This window comes from Cydia pomonella, chromosome 1 (genome assembly GCF_033807575.1).
Source record: "Cydia pomonella isolate Wapato2018A chromosome 1, ilCydPomo1, whole genome shotgun sequence".
NCBI lineage: Eukaryota > Metazoa > Arthropoda > Insecta > Lepidoptera > Tortricidae > Cydia > Cydia pomonella.
In genome coordinates this window covers 9,476,142-9,498,991 of record NC_084703.1, presented here as the reverse complement: position 1 = coordinate 9,498,991, position 22,850 = coordinate 9,476,142, and positions in this window count along the sequence as shown.

Below are 22,850 nucleotides of genomic sequence, written 5' to 3'. Positions count from 1 at the left end.
GCCCTTCTTAACTTTGGTATGATTAATGAGAATGAGCATTAAACGCATTAAAGGACACGAACGAGAGCACATATTCCTGGGAGACAATTAATAGCCAATTAATTTGCAGCCGTAGGTACGCGGAGCCCACCGCCAACAACTACCATGGTGAACGAACGCGCAGCTATCTCACACCGCGAATTTTTAACAAAATTACCTTTGAAGACGAGTGTAGCAGCAAAAACGTGTTTAAAACGAAACTGAAAAAGTTGCTACTAAATACCTCAACTCAAAACTTGCCTCAACTTAAAAATAAATAAATAAAATATATAAAACGATCCCAAGCTTGGGCAACTAGTTTTATCAGATAAGAAAAACAATACACACCTACATACATACATATAATACTTAGAATAAGTCATAATCATAAATACTTAGATAAATAAATAGTTCATAAGATAAGATCGGGTACACAATCTGAATTGTTAACCTTACGAGTTATAGAGGCTTGCCGTGACCCATATACAGGGCACGGACAGTGAATGTGTTAAATATCAGAATGGAAATTGTAAAGCCAAATTATAATTGTATATCGTAATAAAAATGCACTAGAGCAGAAACCTATCACTTTCTGCACACTTTTTAGATCAACAATGACCCGATTACAGAACCTGAGAAATGAAAAGTATATTTTCACAACTATGTTGTTACCATATATTTTATTATTTAGACCTTTAAGCTTCTTATCCATTAAACGCCATCCTGCACAATATTAATCTACTGAAAATTTATCAAACTTCGGAAATTCTCATGTTTTGGTGGAAGATGGAATTGTGTACAATCTCGTAGTGTTTTTTGTGTTCGAAAAAATTAGAGACCGTTTAAGGCGGGCCACTCAGCAGTATTCCAAGTATTTTAGAATACCCATGCATTCTCCAGCGAAATCCGAGCTTTCAGGAGGACACTTCGCCTTCTGCACTATTCCATATTACAAGTGGTAGGTACCAACTCCTACACAGCCTGCGGACGACAATTTAGAAGCGTCAGAAAACAAAGTGTGCCAACCTTTCCATTTTTCTCCTAGGGGAAACTGAAGATGATTTTTGTGCAAATATCGCCTTTGGCAGAGCCTAGGAGGACTCGGGGTTGTAATATGGTCACGGGGTATGAGTGTTCGAACATGGGAAAGTTGATGGAGTGAAACATTGGTTATTTTATGGACTTAAAACCGTCTAAAGCTGGTAACTAAACATGAGGAGATTGGTTAGCCCAAAAACGAGAGCGATTGTAGAATTCATTAAGGAGTGTTATTTTCGGGGAAATAGGATGCATTGAAAATTGGAAAGTGCGGAAAAGATAGCGGTCAGAAAGGAACTGACAACGAAGGTCGAAAGGGGAATCGACGCATTCCACTTGTAGGGCATTCATGGGGCTAGATCTCATCGCACCTGTTACTATAGTAGCGGAGAGCTTTTGATTGAATGCGGTTGAGACTTTGCAATGCAGACTCGTTAGCAGGTTCCAGTAAGTAGGTACCTAGTTGGTTACTAAATTGTGGTACTGCAATAATCTTTATCTACATAAAATATACGAACGAAAGTTGAATAAACTATATATTAAAATGAAGTACACAAAATCAGGAATTACATATGACAATATCATTCAAAATGGCCTCCTCTGGCCTTGACAAAGGCCCTCAAACGACGAGGCCAGTCATCAATAGTGCCCGGCCCGCTTGAGGGAGTCAAGATTTGTGATTGGATTTCTCCTTAATAACCTGCCACATGGCATAATCCTCATCAATTTAATTACGTAATTGAAAATAATTATCTGCAGCAAGTTACATCTGTTCGTGATCTTGGCACAATATTCGATCAACAGCTCACATTCAATGACCACATTGTCAGCGCATGTAAGGCTGAAAGAAAATGCATGTGTGTAGTCCAAGGTCTTCATTGTAACTTTTTTTAGGGAGCTTCTCTTCACAGGCATATGTATTGCCAACAACTTTTGCTTCCGGACGGGGTTTCTTGCAATTCTCGCCTTCACTGCCTTTATTAGAGCTGGGGTCCGAACGGTGCGTGGTTTTCCAGACCTCTTGTGGTCATCGAAGCTCTGAGTACTATTGTATCTATTAATTGTGTGATAAACAAATTGTTTGTTGATTTTTAGGTTTTCAAGCAACTTCAAAATCATGTTTGGCGGGTGGGTGCCCACATTTGTGCAATGCAATTACTGCGATACAATTCTCTTTTAGGCCCCAATTCATTATAGATACGACGAGATAAGCGTTATGTGTGGTATATAATTATATTATAGCCCACAAATCCACCACATTGTCATTTTTTATTTTTTCGGTAGCATTTGTTTTAACAGAAATAAAAGAGGTTGCAAATCGAGTAACAGAACTTAGTAACCAACTAGGTATGTACCGTAGTCTAGTAGACTTCTGATTTTTTTATATACCACGTCGGTGGCAAACAAGCATACGGCCCGCCTGATGGTAAGCAGTCACCGTAGCCTATGGACGCCTGCAACTCCAGATGTGTCACATGCGCGTTGCCGACCCTTTAAAAATCTGTACACTCCTTATATGGTGTTATTATGAATTATGGCGTTATATAGAAGTTTCATTGCAAATGGGTGAGCTCCCCACCAAACACCAGCATGACATCTTAGAATGTTGATTTTACGTTCACACCAAAGAGCATATAATCACTACGTTTTAGTTCACACTTTGTAAGTGTCAGTCAAGTGTCAAGCCAAGAAATTTGTAATGAGGTTTGACAGGGATGATACATTTATAGTTGCTTTTTGAAGGAGAAAGTTCGAAACCATGGAGTTCAATCCAGTTGTCGAGGGATTCCAAGGCGCGAGAGAAATTCGGCGGCAGTAGGAATCGAATTATTACAGGAGTACAGTAAAATGTCATCTGCATATTGAAGAACATTAACCTGATTACAGGCTGACTTCGGCGGTATAAATACTAAATAACAATGGGCTGGGGACTGACCCTTGAGACAAAACTTTCCATATGGATTTAGACGGGGCGATAGATCGATCGTTACCTTTGAATGATATGTGCCGATCTGAGAGAACCCTTTATGAGATCTCTCAGCCTGGTAACGTTCCCCTTACATTGAATGAGCTTCTTCCGAAGGATGGCCTGCTTTGCAGGAAGTCAGCAACTACTGATTCGTGTTGTCTAAACGCGACACGAATGTCAGATGTGAATATCCCAAGACTATCCATTGTACTTCTACCTTTCCTGAAGCCAAATTGTGAAGAGAAAAAAAGGTTAGGTATGTAATTCAACAAACCACTCAAGTCTGTTTTTAACTAGGTGTTCCATAATTTATAGAAGAACAGACGATATAGTACGGGAAGTAATGTCATAAGGTACAAATGTTGGTATCGGATGAATTCACTTTGCACAGATGTAATATACTTAAAGGTAAGCTAATTTAGTTCGCTAGCCATACGCTACCACCCCCTGGGGGGCAGGAAGGGGGCATTCAAAGAAAAAAAATCATATCTTCTATTTACCTAACACCTCGAGTGTAGTTATAGTTGTGCCGTTCTCGAGTACGTTCTCAGTTTACGTTCTCCATTGTAATGGGAATGTTCTCGAAAAAACTAAGAACGTTCTCGAGAACGGCACAACTATAAGTGTGGTATCATTTTCTGATAAATCGGGCATGAGAAATTTATTTTTGAGACACTGTATAATTTAATAGAAAAAAAGGAAAATATTGACAAAGTAGACCGTCTGAATTTGACACTTAAGGTAGTATCCGATTGGGGCGACGCAAACCTGGTCAAATTCAACGCTACCAAAACACAGGCGTGTCTGTTCTCTGCGAAACGGAGTCCTTTCGACCTGGCTCCGACTTTCCGGGATGTATCCGTACCGATATCCAACCATCTCCAGCTACTTGGCACAAGTATCTCATCTAACCTGAGCTTCGGGGCGTATATTGAATCTCTGGCTAAATCTGCAGCTAGACGATTAGGCGTCCTTTCTAAGGTCAAGCAGTACTTCACACCGGAGCAGCTTCTTCAGCTTTACATAGCTCAAGTCCGGTCGTGTATGGAGTATTGCAGTCACCTTTGGGATGGATCCGCCAAGTATCAGCTAGCCACCCTAGATTCTATAGACAAACGCGCTAGGAAGCTTATTGGGGATGCGAGATTGGTAGAGGCTAGACTGCAGAGCCTAGAACACCGTAGAAAGGTAGCCTGTTTATCGGTATTCTACAGGATACATTTCGGGGAGTGTGCGATGGGATTACATAATCTTATCCCCCCATCTCCGTTCTGCCACCGTGGGACTAGACGCGGACTTGCGTTTCACCCTTACGTCGTTACTTTACCACTGATTCGCACTAAACGCTACGCATCCAGCTTTATCATGCGTACGGCTAAGGAGTGGAATTCACTTCCTGCAAATCTATTCCCAGTCCACTATAACTTGGACCTTTTTAAATCGAGAGTGAATAGACATCTTTTAGGTAAGCATGTTCCATCCTAGACTACATCGGCACTTTCCATCAGGTGAGATTGTGGTCAAATGCTTACTTTTTCGGAATAAAAAAAAAAAAAAACATAATATCAAAATCGGTTTGCTGTTTTTTATTGAACTATCAGTATCTTTGAAAATCCTGAATTGTGTGCAAAAAAAATATCTTAAAGAATATAAATGTAGCTTTTAAAAAATATATACTTTATTACATATATTTATCATACATCTATCTGACAAAAATCGGACATGGTACGCGGAGTACGCGGCGGTGCCTAGGAACTTTTCCAATTTTCTTGTCTCACATAATTTGTTGCAATTAAGTTCCTATACATCCTTAACTTAGATTTTTGGCTGTCGCGTATGGTCGGATACGTCATTAATAGTATATTTTGTATTCGTTTATTTTTTTTAACCCTAAAATGCATGATTTTTTTATTTCGTTCCTAAAAAATAATTTGGATATCTAATGGCGTAATAAACACGAGAAAAATATATAAAAATATCTATGGACCTTTTTAAGGTGAAAGTACTACTAATCAAAATGTCGATACAGCTTACATTATGCACTCTCTATTAGAAATACGCACCAAGCTGTCAAACCACTTCTCATATTGTTGTACCTTTAGCTAAAAATTGGCTGGTCGAATCTGATAATTTTTGCTCTTTGATAGGTAGCAGACAACATCGGACGCTTAGAAGTCAAATAAGAGTAAACGTACATAAATAGGCTTTCTCAAAAATATTTATTTGGTCTTTATTTTTCTTCGTCAGTCGGTTAAAATTAGAAGAAGCGTTCTTCGGGCAAGTACTGCGTATTTTAATAGAAGTCAATACAAACCTCTTTATTATTTTTCCTACTCCTCTACTGTTATCTGTCATTTATGCATTCATTAACACGAATATAAGAACATATATAAAAGATTTCAAGAAAAGTCTATATTGTCTATTCCTCATAAAAGCTCTTGTGCTTTTATAAGCTATAATGTTACTGCGATTAATGGCTACCAACCTAACAAAACCAAAACGAATACAGTTTTAAACTAAGTGCATTGATGCCAACTTACAAAATATTCATTTGGTTGCATAGTAAAAATAAGTCAGAAACACGCATGTGACACCCGTAATATAGCAACACCCATAGACTACGAAGACCGCTTAGCGTTGCTTGTTAGTCTCCGTAGGCTACGGTGGCCAAAATTGAGAAAAAAACTGTCCAAAAAATTAATTTAGCAAGTAGCAAGTACCAGGGCCTCATGAGTTACGAGGAGGTGTCGCCGACCGGCCGGCCGCGGCCCGGGGCGGGCCGGGCGCGTAACAAGGTATGCTCGCGCGTCTTGGCTATATACTTTTGCTGTAATTTGTTTACCTAAATTAATATTTATTTTTGTTGACTCGTAGGAAAAATATTGTATGCAACGTTGTATAAGTAGGTCAAAAAATTCTCGTGGCGTATTCCTTTACAATGTTCGCCTACGCCTTCGGCTCCGGCTCACATTGTAACTCACGCCACTCGCCTTTTTTGACCCTTCTTATACAACTGTTGCATAAAATACTATATTAACCATTTCGCTATTTTCAAGCCATTACGAAATCAAACCCATACATAAAATGGTTATCGTTAACCAATCCTTGTCAGGTGAAGTGTAATTAATGATTGATGGCATTTTAGTATATGAGCAGTGTTGCCACGAGCGTGCGGCCGTAAAGGACAGAACATTATTTGTCGAAATAAAATACATGTTTTAATTGCTGACAATAGTGTATTTTTGGTATTTTTTGGTGGGAATAACAAGACGGCTACCGTTTCGACATGGCACTTAGAACCTTTTAGTAGACGGCAAAATTACTTACGATAAAACTAACATTTACCTCCCTAAATTAAATATGCTAACTACTTGCATGCATTCATACTTTTTTTAAAGCGTTGGTCCTCGTTTGCTTACTAGGAAGGATAATTATTTAACTGATTGTAGTTGTACACGTTGGGTCCATTAAAATTGCCGCGTATCTATCACGGTGTCTCTGATAATTGGGTGTCTGTTGCGGGATGACCACTCGTCTCGGCCCCTTCATAACTATTAACAAGTAGCAACTTAGCCCCTCATCGCCATAGACACATGTAGGGTTGGCGTGAAGCTAAGTGCAGACCCGTGTAGTGGCGCTCGCACGACAGCCTGACGGATGGCGGAGTGGGGAAACGCCGCATCTTGCGGGCCCATGTGAGCTCTTGTCATTGACTTGTGAATATTGCACCACTACATCGACTTCAAGTAAGTTGGTGTTCATCATTTAAAAAAAATCAGGCTCCAGGAGAAAGACGTTTGCTCCTAAAATTGTATCTGGTGCTGTTCAGGTTATAATATAATAAATATTACAGGACATTATTACAAAAATTGACTTAAATAGCCCCACAGTAAACTCAAGGTCAAGAAGCCTTAATTGTGGGTGTCAGACAACGATATGTATAATTACCTAAATAAATAGAAAACACCAATGACTTAGGAATAGGGTTTCTGGTTTCTCGACCTTTTTAATTTCTCGAGGCTCGGGAATTCTCGAGTATCTCGAGAAATTTTAAAATTTTTGTATGCCTTTTGGCATTAAGTCCGCCTTTTTTACGATAAGTTTTCTTTAGTGCAATAAAGTTTAAATAAATCAATATATTTTTTCAAATAAAACACGTTTAAAGTGTTGATCTCGTGCGCCTTATGCAAGTCAGTTGTTTTAATTACTGTGCTGTGATTTTGCGCATTTCAGGCGTTTAATTTAAAAGCTATAAAAGTTATCATATAGGCCAATACTATTAAGAGTAAAAAATTAAAAAATATCGCTATTTAATAAACGTCTGTAACGTAATCGAATCTCTATTCTACGAATAACTGGATACTCGGATAAGTACTAAATCTTGATAGTAAGATAAATGAAACTGCAATCATTCTCATAATTTTGTGGTTGGTCTCCTATGCCTCTTCTGACAGCGTGCCTATAATATTGGGTGTACAAATAATTTTAGGACACTTTTCCAAAAATTCAAAATTTATTTCTGAAAGAACTAAACTAGTTTATTGATCAAAATAGTCTCCATTACTTTGAATGACCTTTAGCCATCTTTCAGGTAACTGACGGATGCCTTCCGCAAAGAAAGTTTCATCTTGCGAGGCCAGGAAGTTATCGACCCATTTTTGCACTTCTTCGAGCGTTTTAAATCGTACATCAGATAATTCACTTTGCTTTTCCGGAACAAGTGAAAATCTGTTGGGGCTATATCTGGCGAATACGCCGGGTGTGGTATCACTTCCCATCCAAGAGCCATTAACGTATCCTTGACCGGTTTACCAACATGAGGCCTGGCGTTGTCATGGAGCAGTTTTACTGGACGTTTTCCTTTGCCAGTAAATAGACGTTTTTGTTCAATTTCTTGATTTAGTTGTTGACGATACCGATCTGCAGTAACTGTTTCGCCAGGTTTCAGAAGCTCATAAAACAGTAACGCCTTTTATGTCCCACCATATACATAACATGACCTTCTTACAGTGAATATTGCGCTTTGGCGTCGATGTCGTCGGCTCACCTGGGTCAACCCAATGATATTTGCGTTTGGAATTATCAAAATATATCTACTTTTCGTCGCCAGTCACAATTTTCCACAGAGAAGACTTTCTATGTTGCTTGTTGTAAAGATTTAAACATACCTCAAGACGGGTATTTTTATTTTCTCAAGTGAGTCAAAAAGTGTGGCACCCACTTTGTTCCTTTTCGAATCTTTCCCATTGCTTTTAAGCGATAGGAAACAGTCTGTTGAGTTATTCCAAGCTGTTTTGCAAGTTGTTTTTCTGTCTGGCAAGAGTTTTCATCTAGCAACGCTTGCAGTTCCTCGTCATGCACCTTTACAGGGGCTCCAGTACGTTCGCGGTCGGTAACGTCGAAATCATCAATCAATCGTCGTCGAGATCGGAATATTGATATTATTTTGAGGAACAGAAGTTTAAACGTAAATGTATGTTATATTGCTGTAATTACCAAAATGAATATCATAGCTAAAAGAGAGAAACAGTATTCTAGCATTTTTCCCCAGCCTCGGCAGCAATGTTTCACGATGGCTGTCGCGGCAGAAAGTTAAGGTACGGCTCGTGGCATTATTTTAGACAATTTTGGTGTATATAGATTACTAATAGTCGGCGATGCCTGCTATAGATCTTGTCTACAAAAATGCAGGGCACGAATTTACAGGAGCAGAGTATTCCGACGATTTATTATAAATCTCCTGTTGATATTTTAGGAAAAGTATTCGATGTAAAAAAATGTAGTTTAGCGGATTAAATTACCAAATCTTGTAGAGATAAACCACTACAGCGTGAAGCTCTAATGGCCCTCCTTTTGCCAACGAAGATGGAGGTGATTTAATTTTACCATTCAGGGTATATCCAACTGACCGTGGGAGTGTGGAAATGGGAAGGGGATTATTTTCTCTTCCATTCCAATTCTGGAGATGTTAGCAAAGATGAAAAAGATCTGTAAATCCTCGCTCTAGGAAGTTATCAATTGAAGCAAGTAAGGTTTTACTATGGTGAACATATTAAATCAGATGGAATATATCAGATAGAAGTAAGTAGGCAAACCACTGCTAACAATCTAGAAAGATATTCAATCGATGCAAATAACCCCATGTTAATCCGTGCGCGTATACGATCTCGACATATAAATCAAGTAAAGTATAATGTGTACATTCTCGTTGAAAAACATGGAGAAGGGGTTGATGCAATGCTAGAATACAATTGCACGTGTAAGAATGGGTCTCGAACAGTAGGCTCCTGTGCCCATATTATGACCCTCATCTGGTTTTTGGGATATGCAAACTTTCACCAAAACATTTGCACTCCGTCCAAAGTGTAGCTTTATTTGACGTTCATAAGCGCATTGTAATATGCCTACTTGAATAATAAACTATCTTAAGCATGACAATATATTTCCTATTCTAGAAACAAGCTCAGAGGAAGAAACATTAGATTAAATGATAACTAAAGAGGTATTTCAATACAATATCTATCAATTTCATTTAGTATCCATTTAGAAAACGTCAAGAAACTTCACATTTTCAAGCAGATTTTATGGTACTATATAATTGTACCATAACTAAGTCAAAGAGTGATTTTTAAGGACAATGTCTTATAGCGGCATGCATAATTTGATAAGACCTACACTTTACTATAGGTGTCATCTCTGTTCGCTCGTGGCCCAAAATGCCCATCCTCCTTTGTTTGATAATTTGAATGGGCTCCTGGATGTTTTGAAAACATAATTGAACCCGTTAGGTGGCGCTGCTGTTGGTATGTAACGAATAAATATTTTAATGTAAAATTGTTTTGCCGTTGTCTTGCCAAACGTGTGACAAAACAGTCCCACATTTTTTTTTTTCTAATAACAATACTTTTAAAATCTATGTGTATCCGATGACGAAGTAGGTACTTAAATTTGGAAATCTTTCACAGTGGACCAGTAATCAACTTGTTCGTTATGTAGGTACATGTTATACCTAACGAATGTACTTTTATCGCAGTCGTCGACGATGATGGGAAAAAAATCGCTGTCAGTGAGTTTCTGACATAACATAATTGTGATTAACTTTACTGTTTGTATATTATAATACTCGTAAAAGCTGTTACTCTTGCTGCGTGTTTATCAAGCAATCAGTCAGTGTTGTCGCAAGCTCGACACGTTGACGGCTCTATCTGAGAGCAGTGGCTGCATGCGCGGTCTGCAAACACCTAGCACCCCACACCCGAGCAAACGCGTGCCAAAATTTGATAAACTCCTCGGTTCATGTTTAATCATACGGCATTAAAGGCAAATGTACTCACCGACACTACCTTTCAATATACTCTATCGGCGCATTATCTTTTTCCATTAGCGGCCAGCAGAGTACCGGCCGTTCAAACATTTGTGTAGCTCTCTAACGGGATGTTTCCTTTGTTACAAGCCTAATTTGCTCATATTGGTTATAAGTTATAAACCCTAGTCTTAATGTAAATATACCATAAAACCTTAGTAATTATGTAGAACATTTTTAGTCTGTGAGATAATTTCGACTTTGACACTAATTGAGTCAAGCAGGGCAGTGTGTTAATTCTGAGACAAATGTGCCGCTGCATAAATTTTGAGCTCTGTCGCCCTTTTATTTCACCCTTTCTGTGTTGTAATTAAAGAGTAGGCTGCACCAAGTTCGCATTTGAACTGAACATTTCATAAATGCGTTGTTAAGGCAATTAGTGACATACCTACTACAAAATATTAAAAGTTCCCCTTAGTGAAATGTGTCGCTAGCATCGCCGCACCATTCGTCATGCACCGTGTACAACAATTATGCCATGCGCGCTTTATAACGCACTTAAAATTTTGCGTAACGCAATAATATAACAAGGAGTATCAGGCGAACAAGCATATTTTCATCTACGTCTATAGTAATAGCCAAAATTTGGTTTCTATTACTCTGTTTTAGAGTTTTTCAAAGAGTTCAAAGCTGTTTAACTTTTCATTTGGTTTAAAATACCTACCAAAGGATACATATATGTATATCATTACTTCGTTAGCCGTTCCAAAATTATACCTTATGCTTCATACATCCAACTTCTTAGTAAAAAAATACCTGCACCATTATGCCAAAATTTCGACATTTTCAACATAAGCAACAGATGAGGAGGATGGCCGATTAGAAATTTGAGGCCACTGAAGTAAATGACGTGCAATGCGATAAACCTAAAGCGCTTAAATTAGCAGTCGGTGGCAATGGGCCGAAAAGCAAGCTTAATACGTGTGCACTAAAACACCGTGAAGTTGAAAACTTGCAAGGTAACCAGAAATTGAAATGAGTTATCTAAGCCTTATTAAATGCACACTGTAGGTGGCGAAGCAAAAACACTAAATATCACTACGAGTATTAAAAATGTAGAATTAAGTATTGTTTTATCAAAAATAATGTATTTAATCGACTTAAGCACATTTATGTTATCTAGCTATATTCTGACGGTTCTACACCTCTACAAACAGAACATTTTTGGAATAGAGAAAACTACTGCAATTAGGCAGCTAATTTATATATATAGATAATTCCTTTAAAATATTTCTGACTTCGCGTAGACGCCTATAAATTTTCTTTACGAGGCAATCATCGTGAAATGCACATGACTCATTCTCCTTAGGCCCATTTTGTATGGTGTTTGAGAACCAAACAATATCCAGAATTCCAGATTAGGTAACTGTTGACATCCGTCGTTGTTTTCTTACGCATAAATACGTACATACCTACAGTTAGGTGCAAATTTGACCCAATAGTAGTATGTTAGAGAGTGTGGAGAAACTACAAGTCATATATATTCCTGTAATAAATGGCGGCAAGTGTACATAGTATTCCTGTTATAAATGGTGGTAAATGACATGTATACATATAGATATGCGACAAAAATCCTTTACGTCAAATCCCAAGTCGTCACAGTCCGACAGCTCTACATACACAAGGTTTGCATACCTATTCCAACAATCAACACTGCATTTGGTAGGCGTTTCGGTGATGTCCTTAACTCTAAGAATTACAATGCTGCTGTAAAGCTACAAAGTGGGTTGATACGTTGCACGGTGTCGGAGGGTAAACGGTTTCTTTTTAAATGTTTATTGTCACTTGACTACCATAAGACTGAAAACTTACTTCTGAGGGTAGTTTAAGGTTAACTTTATCCAAACCTGTGTCCATTATGAAACTAGTTTTTGTAAAACTGTAATGTAATGTAGTTTTATTTAGGTTACTAACAGTGTATGTTGAGCTCATATTTCCTTCTCTATATTCCAACTGTCACACATGAGATACAAATGCACACTTGGTCTCTCGCGGTACAGGCCTAGCCTAGTGCGGGGTCCCCCGGAAACTCTATTTTGTAACCATGCTATGCACCCACCTGACCCACCCGATGTCACACTAATTCTGTACCGATTCATATCCTGTTTTGTGTGCAATAAACTTATTTGTATCTTTAACAACTTACGCTAATTGGGTACACTATTTTCTGAAAACTCCCATCAACTGTTTAAATCAGGAATATAGTTTTTGTAGTTAGTGCTAGTTAGTATTGCACAAGCATTATTGGACTGAATATGCTTGTGCCGCACAGTGAGTTTCGCACACCGGTGGAATCCCGCCTTAATAATCCACTGAAACATTCAACTAACAACCATTTTGTATGACTATTTATATTAGCACGGTACAGTAGGTACATCAATAAATTTGTTAATTTTTGGCCCTAAATTACTAAAATGTACATTATGTTTATGTAGTTTGGGTCAATTTTCACCTAACTGTATATATTATTTTTTATTACTGTCCGAGTCTGTAAAAAAACGTACCTATAATGAATGTACTGACGGAACCCTTAGAGCGCGATTTTTTTGTAGTATTTGGTACTTAAATAAAAAAAAACCTATTTTTATACTAATGCAACATCGTTACCTGACCAAACAGAAGCCAAAACAAGTATTCAACGTTCATTAGTCCACTGGAGGCGTAGCACCACTCGTAAAAATGAAAAAGGGAGGAAAGGGATTTTATAAAGCCGAGCCCAATTTGAGTTCAATGAGCCGAGAGTCAGTAATGGTAAACGCTCAGAGAGGGCTTAGAAGGATTTCTAAACCAAACAATAACGCTTAGCAATATAAATAAGTGCTTGCATTGGTACATTAGGGATCCCCACATTAGTAATAAGAGTTAACATAGTGTACCTATATGTTACGGGTAATGTTAGAGGGTTAATTAAAACTCAACCTTACCCGGATATTAATGTATTACCCAAGCCTTTTAGGTAAAGTCCGAAAATTTTTAACAATATTAATCTGTATTCGGTATTTACTTACCCGTACATATCTACATAGGTCTACCCAACACTGGCTGGGTAATGGTGTAAAAGTTGATTTTATTTTCGGGCTTTACCCAAATGGCTTGGGTAATACTAGGTACATCCATGTAAACTTAAGTTTACTTAAATTAAGTATAACCATGTAACGGGTAATGCTAGAATATTAAGTAAACTTATTAAGTTTCTAACATTACCCGTACATATACACATGATTATTAAAGTATTTAAGATGATCTTGTTATTGCCTTATGTTAGTTATCGGTTCACTTGATGTTGTTTTTCATGCAGGTACCCACTAGTGCCTCGGCAAGCGAGAGGTCGATACAAGAGATCGATTTTTAGCTCCGTAAATTCTCATTGTATTTATTGTAACTAGACAACTACATCCGACTATACCTATAGCATAACTAAACTATAAATAAGACTAAACTTCGGCGCTGCGCTAATATTATCTTTCTTATCCCAAATAGTGATAAGACTAGTGTTGCCCTCTTGATTCGGTATTTATATAGAGGCAGATCAAGATAAGTTGGCAGCGGTTTTGATAGCCCAGGCAGTACATATTTTATTTTAAACATCAAACTTCTATGAAATTATGACGTTTACTTGACACTTGCACCGTATGGGCTATCAAAATCGCCGCCAACTTATCTTGGTCTGACTCTACCTATTTTTGTGTAACATCGTCGAGCATCGATGTAGGTGTTGTTGGCCCGGCTACATGTCCACGACGCAGCGCCGCACCCGTCACCGTGAAACGGTGCGGCGTCGTGAAATCTCACGGTGTCAAGATTGAAACCCGAGCCCTTCTGCTTCATAGGCAGGATCACCACCGACTAGACTAGGAGGTCGTGAACTTTGAAAATACCACCAAAACGGTGAAATTTCTATGAAAATTATTATGACACCTCCACACTTTGTGACGTTTAAGTAGTTGCACAGTTATCTCGGTCCGACTAAGTAGGTATAACGCTCCTCTCTAGCTTCTCTAGTCTGGACTGGCTAGGCAAATAAATGGTCATGACCTCAACGTATTCTGTACTTAATAGTACTACTTCTGTACTTAACCTAGTAATGGTAAAATGTGGAAGACGCCACACCTGTCATAACAATTACGCGACTTACGATACATAACTAATACATTTTCCAATCGTTTAAAAAATATGATGGAATAAAATTACGGCCTTAGGCAGTATGCTCTTTAAAATCTATCCTAAGATCTACTCGTACAAAGCTATTGCATTGTGTACTAATTTGGGAGATAACTAATTTTATAAATTCTTTATTTTACTATTTGTTTTCTTTTTACCCGAGAAAATAACTGTATAAAGTAACAAATTTCAAATTCTTGACACTATGATATGATTGCAACACGCCGTCTCATCTATAATGTGCATACAAATGTGGGAGGAACACGCGAATATACGATAGAGGCCACACTGACTAGACGATGGCACATCCTTATGATAAGAAGAGAGGAGGAACGTACACATGTACGCCCAGTGTGACTACCCCTCGCGCCGACACATGTAAGTGGATGCTGACGGTTTTCACTCCTATTCACAAGTATTATCGAATATTTGACTGAAACCCATATCCCTGTCTCCTTCACGCTTGTTTTATACGAGTGAGACGGAAAAGAGAATTCGAACCCGAAACTAAAGTGACGCCCGTTTCGACAAGATTGCCATTCAGAAATTCGGCACTGTTCAGACTTTGTCGCGTACGTATTTACATGAGACGAGTAAGATTTTTGTATACGATGTAGGCGGCAGAGGCTTCCGTTTAGCTGCAAATGGTTACGGGAAAAATTGTTTGACAAGCACCACAATCGCTGCTTTATTGTATGTCTTATGTTTAGTGTGCTGATCTGTTAGTGGTTTAGTGTTACTATAATTCTTCATACGTTCTAGCTAAGTAACAATCATAACACTTTGGTTGAATGGTATTTTTAAGTTTCTGTTTACACGAACTGTACCTACATACAAAGATAGACCCTGATTAACGACTGTTACTTCAATGAAAAGGAACCCGTCATGATAATTCATGTCACTCTGTTTGTACACCGCCGTCGTTCAACAATGCACGGCGGGGGCAAAAGGGGTGATATTAAACTCAAAATCAATGCCGACTCCATTGTATGCACAACACGTCTGTACGAGGGGGAAGTTATGTCTTTTGCTTATACTAATAACACCACCTAAAAGGGTGGTTCGTTTCTCCGTGGCACCTAAACTTTGTATGTTAATATAAACACTCGTGTAGGCCTTCTTGCGAACACGAGAAATTCAATGTACATTAAATGGATATTATTATATAAGCGGGCCCGCCGCCGAACCGGAATTATTTGTCGGGGGCTTGTTAGTTCAAGAACGAATTTATTACTTAATAGTGCAGAGTGCTAACTTTATTTCGTTAAGAAGCTGTTTTGATGGATAAGGTTAAGGTTTAAATTTAAAATCTTTAATATTAATTAATGATAATAATAATTTATGTAAATATTTCTAGGAATTGTTAGGTACTTATCATTATTACCGCTGGCCCGATCTAGATGAATTTCGGTACCTATCGAGATAGTTTGAGGCTCGGGGAAGGAGAAAGTTTTATCAATTATCATCATCATTCCACGTACAACAAGTCGCGGGCAAAAGCTAGTGAAACTATATCCATGTATAATCAATTCCTATAAAAACCATGCTGACCCTATGCCCAGGTTTGACCAATAACTATTATGTGATCGCGGCCGGCAAAACGTCCCACTTTGTCGCTTGCCATAAGGACGCCTTGACAGGTTATTCGTATAAAGGTACAAGCAAATCTCATCCTTATGGCAAGCGACAAAGTGGGACGTTTTGCCGGCCGCGGTCACATACCTATTAGCTTTTTTAATACCACAGAACAGTGTTAAAGATGCGTGTAAAATAAATCATTTGATATAAAACACGCGAACTTGATGGGCAAAATTACGATGTTTGTCAATAACTTTCGTTTGCTTTGATGATGAAGAACACCATTGCTATTCTAAGCAGGCCTCTCATCCATATACCTCTGTATATACCTACTTGAGTAAAGCTATTGTTTGAACACAACGGAGGAATGTAGCAAAAAGGAAGTTTCCCGTGGCGGGATCATTACAAAACCGCCCCATTTTCATTAAACGGGGCCTAGCCGGTGTCGGGTCAACTTTGAACAAATAGAGAGCGACAAACAACGACTTTATAGGCATTCACTGGGAGTTCATTACTTTGCTACATTACTCGATATTGAGTCGGTATATAGGTGCTTTCCTATGTACAATAGAGTTTAGTTAAATCTACTATAATCAATTAAAATTACATTATGAATTTAAATTGCATTATGAATTAAAATTACATTATTGATTAGGCATGACAAGAAAATATGATTAAATAAATCGGACGGGATTTACCTAAATAGCATTAATGTTAAATAGGACAAGTTACCTGCTTAGAACAGTTTGTCAATAGCGTAATCCGTAAATACCAAACTGTTAAAATCCGCTCTTTGACGGAATAGAGTTTGCTCAGGTGTATACCCTTTCATAATAACCAACTTAAATAATATTGAGCCTCTTGAATGTCGTTTCTTTAAATCTACATCCTTTATGTCAAATGGTGACAGCTCAAATGGTGATTTTAAATGGTTATCGCTGTCCCAAATTGGATCGTATCATTGTATTTTTTTTTTTCATTAATATATTTTATTCTTTGTAGTGAATACATAATTTGCCTTGTCATTTTAAATTTAATAGCTAACTATGAGCCGCAATCAATAGTTAAGTATAGATTACAAATAGAGCGCCGAAAAAACCTTCCGCATCGAATACTTACTAAAGATTATAAAAGTTTTCAGTTGAATATTTAATTTCTATTTGTGAGAAAAGCCGTGCGATAAAATTATTACAGAGCGTGAAACATCGCCTCGCTAAAGCCCCACAGGCTTACTAAGTCAACTCGACTGTAAAAAATACTTTACGTTCAGAGCTTTTGTCCTTTTATTCATATTTAATCTCCGGAGCATCTACAAAAAACAATGATTTCACGGTACAGCATTAACGCATGTAGGCATAACAGAGTGGTGCGCCCGAACCAAAGTAAACACGAGACCATATATTAAAATGTTGTCAATCCTATTTACAGACATTTTACTCTGTGTTTATCTTATAAATCTATTGTGTGCATGGCGGTCGAAATTGTAGGATTTTGTGTCAATATTGACGCCCAGCGGGTTTGGTGCATTTAACAAGTCCCACCGGGACCGGGAGAGCCGTGATGCGCCGCCAGCTGCCCCTGCCGCCCAGAGATGGCGCTAGGAGCCACGAGGAGTCATTTCCCTAGCTTAATAAGTTAGTAACTTCTAGCTTTGCGCAGACTTTGCAATGACAAAATATGTAAATGTCACCATAAAAATCTGTGTAATGTAGCCATTTATGAGTAATATGTCTAAAAATGTCTATATTATTATGACGTTAATAATATATCTATACCTATATGTTAGAGATGGGCCGAATATGAAGTACATATATCCTCTCTACACTTGACACATTCGAATTTTTAATTATTATGAGAGTTAGGAGCATTAAATAAATTGAATAAAAAATTTAAAAAAGTCAAACGTAGTCTTAGCTATGGTTAATATACCTACATCAAATTATGCAAAAATATTTTCCATCCTGAGAGAATATGAGGACTAAATTTGTATGAAAAGGCGATTTCGCGAAACTAACTTTGACGTGACAAAGTATACATATTTACTTTATTCGGTATTTGGCATGCCTATTCGGTAAGTTTTTCAGTGTTCGTATTCGGTCGAGTTATTCGGTTAAAGTGCTGAATATTATATTTTTGTCTTGTTGCAACACTCTAAAATGTAAGCTTTTCCAGAACTTTTCAAGTTCTCCCTTCCATCAAGTTACGTTTTCCCGATGTTATTAAAACACATGAGTCATGTTGAATCAATCCATAGGATATTTAGAATTGTAAATTAGTTTGCGAGTGCCTTGTCTTTTCTTTCATCTATTTATTTCTAGGGAATTGCCAGCAATTCATCTATAGCTGCTAAAGTAATTGAACCGTTTTCAAAAGTTTTGTATGGAAAAGCGGCCGTCCCCTTTCCTCCTAAATGTATCTATCTTATACATCTCGTATCGTATCGGATAAATACATTTCAGTAACGTTAAGTATTTTTCAACACACTTGCTCAAAACGACGTTTTTATTCCACCGATTTTTGGCTCATAATCCTAGATGTTAAACACGCGTGCTTTTTCAGTATATTATAACACTTGGGCTTTTTCATTATATTATCCGACTGAGTTAAGAAGGTAACTGATTGCAAATAATATGCATGGAAACGGAGCCTTCTTAATTTGGTCGAGTAATACATTTTTTTAAACCAACTATTAGGTTTCAAATGTTAGTTCAAAGAGGTTTTATCACACCAAACATAATTTATAGATTAAATTATCTCATAAATTACATTAATGAATAAACACAACATTTTATCGATTTGATCTCCATCCGTCGAAAAGAAATACGAAAATATTAGCTTTTAACATTTTTTAAATTGGCTGTTTAACGAATTCGTGCGCGCCTTTGCCTTGAGCGAAAAAAAAAAATAACGCGCCAGCCATTTTCCGTATTTGTCATAAAATTGGAATAGTTTTGCATGTTTTTAGTTTATATATTGACGAACATGTCATTTTCAAGCATTGAAAATGAAGAACACATAAAATTGACGCTGCCAGTAATACTAATAGAGGCAAGAGCCGAGAACGATAGCTTTTTACCATCAAAATCGGGTGATAATAATTGGCGGCATATGAAACCATTTCCATTGAATAAATAATTTATTCAATGGAAAATCAGCAAAAACGCCCAGTCTTTCTTGGAAAACGTTTTGGTAGCTTACTTCAATTAACTGGCGAATAAGTGCCTACAAGCCCAGCACGCTTTGGTGCAATTATTCGATGTTAAAACTGTAAGCCACCACTTTGAAAATTGTAGTTACCTTTAGTGTTTTGACAAAAAAATCTGATTTATTACTTTTGTTTTTTCCTCGCAAGTGTGTTGAAAAACGTCGTATGAAACGCGTGTGCATTGGTCATTACCCACATCGGCTTTCTTATTGCGGCTTATATCGCCTTGTGTGTAATGACCAACTTAGCACACTTGTATCATAATGTACTATTGTGCAATAGGTAGGTACTATAACGGATTATTAAAATTCGAGACACGAAGTACCGAAATAAGATGTGTTTCTCCAGCCCCATAGTTTCTCGGTTAACATCAGATCAGACGTAGGTAAAAATATGGCAAAGATTTTCCAAAGTAAAGCAATGTTTTCTTAACAATATTTATTTATTGACTTCATTGTATTGTAAAATCAATAATTATCAATGTACCTACTTATGTAAGTACATACTTATGCCCCCATGTTCAATAGATATTTGTGTTAGTTAATCAAATGCATTTATTATTAGACGAATTAAAATTACAGACCTTAACTATATTTTTAAACCATCCAAAAACGAGTGTTCATTGACATTTTCCCAAATTTTATGACGCTACGAACCGTTATTACACACAGAAACTCATTACTTTAACTATTTAAAAGCCGGCGTCATATTCTGCGTTAAAATTGAATAATACAAAGACTTAATCAAACGGTGAAAATCCACACACGTTTAAAGACATGGTAGTTAAACGCTTCACAAACTGAACGTGGCTTGAACAAAGAGTTGTTCAGTAAAAATGTCGGGGGCATAATGCGAGTCGGGATGTCATTAGCGAAAGCTCGGCCTTTCTAATGCCTAACTGTGCACCGCCTTCCATTGTCGACTCAAATAATGAGCAACTAACGATTAAGCTTCTGCACTCCGTTCGTGCTACGAAAAAATGCCTTTTAAAACCGCCAAACAACATTTAGAGCATCATTAAAATCAGTTTATTGAAGAAAGATTCTCTCGCTTTGTAACTGTTAACTGTGCCTTTTTTCACGAGTGGAGTACCTATATGAAATCCATTTTATCTTCTTCCTAGCGTTTGTCCCGGCTTATTTCCACGGCTCATGAAGTCCATTTTATATTTCTAAAAAAAAAATATTCTGGGAATAAAGTAGATACCGTAGAGGTTCCTAGGGGAGACTCGGGTATATCGTACCAATTTTAACATAAACGTGGACATTTTGTTCTTGGAGGTAGTTACAAATGTGTGTTTGATTGTGCATATACAAGTTCATTAGCTTGGCTACATTCAAGATGAGCATTTTGGGATTAATTTAACATTGTCAAAATGCATTTTTTCGGTAGCACTGCCATCGATTAAGCCGACGAGTTTTTTAAATAACAATAATGATTATTACCAGAATCCGAAATCATGAAAAACTACTGGGTCGGTTAGAGCCTGTATGATTAAAACGACTAGCTATTAGTAGCAATGAGAATAATATGCTCTGAGTTTGAATATGCTATAAAATGATAGCAATTTAAACAATGGTCTATGGAGCTGTAAAACATGTCCTATGTTCCAAGACTTCCAAGTAAGGTTAGATGAGGTAAGACACAGACTGGGACAAGAGAAATACTTGTAGGGAATCCTCATACTGTTTCTGTCGCCCCGAGCAAAATAAAAGATTTTTCCTTTACCCCAATAGCGATGGTATGAAATATTCCGAGGTCAGGTGACGTTTAAATAATTCATTAAGGGCTCGAGAGTTCACACGCTATCAGTAATGTAGCGCAATCTTAACTTACTTTGTCTGCCTGTTTGTCCTTAATTATGATCCGTTTAAAAATGTAAAGGGTAAATTAATAAAATATATGGCATAAAGTTGTACTAGCAGCTCCCAGACGTCCGCGACGCATATAATATTTATATCTTTTTTAGGTGCCGGGAATTATGTAGTCATTAGCTTGACAGTAATAAAAGGTGATGCCCGCTACACCTCGGGTCTTCACTATTTTTACTGTGTTTTTTTCTCTCGGTAGACACAAATAGCACAATAATTCAGTGAGAATGTTCCAAAATGTATCGAAGCCACACCGGTGTGGGCTTACCTACCGAGCGAACGTACCCTCTTGTTTGCATTCGTGTGATATATCAACGCCGGCGGATCAGGCCCGTCACATCTCAGCTAAGGTCATCCCCTCGACAAACAGTGCTGGCAAACATTGTCGGGATTGCTTTTCAAAAACTCCGCAAATGGCATGTCTGCTGACCTAAGAGCCGTGTTTGAAGCTTAGAAGTTTTCGTTTGATCATTTGTATATTGTTTACTTGGCGGGGTTCATCATATTATGTGTTACAAAATTATTAAATTTTATATTCTAAGTAGAGCGAGTAGGGACTCACAAATTATCCGGACAATTTTAGCTTTCTTTTATTGTTGAATGAAACAAAAAGAAGTTTTTTAGATTTCATAATGTAATATTGTTGTAATTTATAGGCGACAGTTCAATGCTTATTACCTACCTACACTTATTGATATACAACTAGCTTCTGCCCGCGACTTGGTCTGCGTGGAATGATTATTATGATTGATAAAAACTATCCCATATCTAAGGGAAATCCTCGATAACACGAAATAGAACTCTATTCCCTTCCCTTTAAATCCTAAAACTTTCATAACTGACTAAAAATATTTAAACTCTTTAGACCTAACAGAGCCCTTGATGCATCGATGTTATTTATCTCGACGTTATTTCCTAACACAACTCTGCAACTCGAAGAAAACAATAAGACTATATTTTATGCATTTGTACATACCTAATTACCTCTTTAATAGGAATTCTCCATTGGGTTTACCTCAGTAATTTGAAATCGCTTAAGACGAACAGAAACCTGTAAGAACCTTTCTTTAAGGCGTAAACTCATTAACACGAAGATTTTTGCGTATCCCTTGTGATTCGGAGTATTGAGGTCCTACAATAATATTTTTGAAATAACTTGCGTAAATTCCATTTGCGTGTGTTTGCGAAAAGTTTGTAATATTTGACACCAATTTAAATATATAAACCGACTAATATATAAACAGAAAAGTACTTTTAGATGTAAGATTCACGCATGTTATAATAAAATGCTAAGTCTTAAATGTGGTATACAATATCAAAGGGCCCACACTTCCACACCGAAATCATTTATCTAATAGTGTCGCTATCATCAATAACTTGAATTTTAAACATATTTCAAGAAAAATAATAAAATCAGGAGAAATAATTCGTGTAGTTTTGTAAATTGGTACAATTATACCTTGTGGTGTCCAGATGAACATACTAAAATGGTTCTTTCTTTTTAACTTAAACAACATGTAGCTCCTACAGTATTAGATCGTAGGGTAAAAATAAATATGACCAATTTTGTAGGAAATTTTACGTAGAATTTTTTATCGTTAATCAATATATGAGCAAACATCTGAGAAAGGTACCTTCAAAAGTAAT